The sequence below is a fragment of the Dendronephthya gigantea genome, unplaced genomic scaffold (genome assembly GCF_004324835.1).
Source record: "Dendronephthya gigantea isolate DGI-Jeju-01 unplaced genomic scaffold, DenGig_1.0 000100F, whole genome shotgun sequence".
Taxonomy (NCBI): domain Eukaryota; kingdom Metazoa; phylum Cnidaria; class Anthozoa; order Malacalcyonacea; family Nephtheidae; genus Dendronephthya; species Dendronephthya gigantea.
The window spans coordinates 430562-433775 of record NW_021163110.1 but is presented as its reverse complement, the minus strand read 5'-3'; positions in this window follow the sequence as shown (position 1 = coordinate 433775).

Sequence of the window (3214 nt, the reverse complement as noted above, 5' to 3'; positions counted from 1 at the left end):
GTTGATCGCTTGAACAAATTTGCCACCCATCTTTGCTGACACAAGCTCTGAATACATTTTCAGCATACTTTAAGCAGAAAAGGCTGATGTTGACGGATATGTCAAACCTTCTTGGTTTACGAAATGCGTGAAGATAGACCCACGTTGATGATCGACTCTTGCTTCTTGGTAATCGTGGTCAATCAACTGCGAAGGCTATGATACCCGACTTGAGATTAGGCATTATTTGCAAGCTTCGCAGGTAATTATTTTTACAAGCTTTCTCACGACAAATCCACCAATATAATATAGGATATTCTCAACAAATTCTGAATGTCCTGTCGTTTCCAACTGTTCTGCAAATGGTTAAAACCGTTATTTTCAGATGCCACATTTCCTCAACCAAAGGGGCACGTCGTTTTTGTTAGGGTTTGTACCGTTGCCATCGCTCTTTCTTGAGTATGAAGCACAACATACAACTTAGGAGTTTTACAAAAGAATATATTTTAATCATACAAATCACTCATATATATACAGAATTATATCTATGTTAACTATTTTGACATATTACATTTCATTACCATACAAGGTTTACAATTTTGGTACATGCAACAACTATTTTTACGTTGGTATTTCTGGTAGCCAGGGATTACATTTTTACATACATAACATTACTGTTCAGTTACGTCAACCTTATTTGGAATATTTAGAGAATATCTCAACAGTTTTTTTCTGAAAAATTGGAATAATGCCAGATGAGGTATTTAAAAATTCAATGCAATTTGAATTTTTAGTTGCTGTAACTGCATTTCCGAATAACATCTTTCATAGGGCATACTTTTTCCATCCACCCTTTGATCTTATACAGGAAACAACAACTCAACATGATCTTGAAAAAATTTGTACGTTAAAATGTACTTGAATGGATTCTCATGGAAGGCAAATATTTCGTCAGACATTTTTCAATTATTGACTTAATTGTTGCTGCAAAAGTACCCAGTAGCAAATGTCTTTCGATCGTGCGTTGAAAGGAGTTGTTTCTTTCTTTGGTCATTGTCACCAGTGTGTGTAAATAGTCTGCTGTATCTCTGAGTATAGGTTGCCATGTGCTTCTAGATTGGGGTCGGAGGGGATGCATGTAACCTTTAGCAACTGGGTTTCTGGAATTAAGTATATCGAATGCTCGATCAATCATTCTAGTAAAACTAACTGTAGCTTGACTGTTGTTGAACAGTGATAATTTCATTGATATATCTAGAAACTCTATAGCAGCAACAGCAACAACTGATGAACTTAATGTTTGAGCTGCCAAGCTAACATTCATCTTATGTTTCTTAAATTGTAGATTTTGTGGTGTGAATTTGTTGCCCAAGTTTAAGTCCTTCAGCTTCCTGGAGATCATGTAACTGTTGGAAAAATGACCATCATAGAAAGATTTTATATCACCCAATGCATTTCTGGCAAACTTCAACATGTGGCAAGGATCTAAGAAGTTGTATTCAGTACCTAATGTACAACCTAGTTGTGAAAAATTGGAAACATTTACTCAAGTTCCATCAGCTGTAATGGACCACAGTCTCAATCCAGCATCAGCTGCCCTCTCGAGTGCCATTTTCACCAACTGTGCTTGGCATTCATCTTATTGGTCAAGAAATACCCAATGGGACATTTCTAATTGGAACGGCACCCTACCAACAGAAATACTAGTGCCTCTGTTGCTGCTGTGCCAGGATTGATTGGTGGAATTGGAGCATATAGTTTACAAAGTCTGCTTTATTATTTACATGACATCAATAATTAATGAGCATTCCTTTCTCTCCGGCAGTTTCTCCGGCCGCATCAACTTTTAATCAGTGGCTTACGAGAGACGATAATTGGGGGGGAGGCACATATTCATATATTCATGTTAACAAACCTGTAAAGACAATCGATTTTAAAATAAATTAATTTTGCACAACATGAATATCTGAGTATGTGCCCCCCATAAATTCTAAAGGTTGAAAGGGTCTTAATTTCGAGTGGAATTATACACAATTCAATGTCAAGCCAGGAACAGTTGATGGAAAAATGAGTCAACTATCGGTCCTCCGGCAGGAATCGAACTTACGCTTTTTGATAGATAGATAGATAATTTTAATAGTTTCTCCCAGAAGGGTTTTTCAGAACCTATTTACAATATTTAAGAAATAATTATATTATACTGGATAATTTACAATTAAAACTAAACTATGTTTAATAGAATGTTAAAAAGCTAATAGTATTTACAATGTCGAAACAGGCTAAAATGACAGTAAATGATCTTTCAGATGAGTTTTAAAAGTCTTAAGTGATGTACATTCCTTCAGTTTACTATCTAGGTTGTTCCAAATCACAGCTCCTCTATACGCAAATGACCGTTGACCTGTACTTGTTTTGAACCGGGGTATTTGTACTAAGTTGCAATACCTAGTTGACCTATTATGAATAGAAGTTCTCTTCTCGAACATATCACAGAGGTATTTTGGCGCTAAAGTGTTCATGCATTTATAAGTCATAACCGCATCACGGAAATAGAGCAATTTGTCGACAGTCAGCCACTCCAGATCTTTAAGTAATGGGGTTACATGATCATATTTCTTAGATCCTGTGATTATTTTACTTGCAAAATTTTGAACCGATTGAAGTTTCTTCATGTTAGCATTTGTTGTATTTGACCACACTGTGGAGCAATATAACATTTTATTGATCACTAACGAGGATATTATCATGGTGAGTGTGCTCTTTCGAAGTTGTTTTTAACTCGGTTTATCTGGCACAATTTGTGGAGGCAAGATGATACTACTTTAGAGATATGTTTGTCATAACTTAGGTGTTTGTCCATCAACATTCCTAGATCTTTCGCCCAATCAACAGGTTCTAAAAGCTTTCCCATGAAAGGAACCGAGATATTAACATCGAGCTCTCTTATCAACTGTCTTGTTCCAAGAATCATAAATTTAGTTTTGTCTGGGTTGACCAGAAGACTGTTTTCGCAGCACCAAGTCGCGATCATATGTAGATCTTGTTCCAAGTTTTTTACAGCGTTGTCAACTTCTGATAGAGGAAACGATAACAGTAACTTTGTATCATCTACATATGATTCCAGATTGCCATTGTAGGATGTAGCGGGTAAATCGTTTAAGTATATACAGAAGAGCAGTGGCGATAAAATGGCCCCCTGAGGTACCCCATGAGTTAATAATAGTGGCTCCGATAT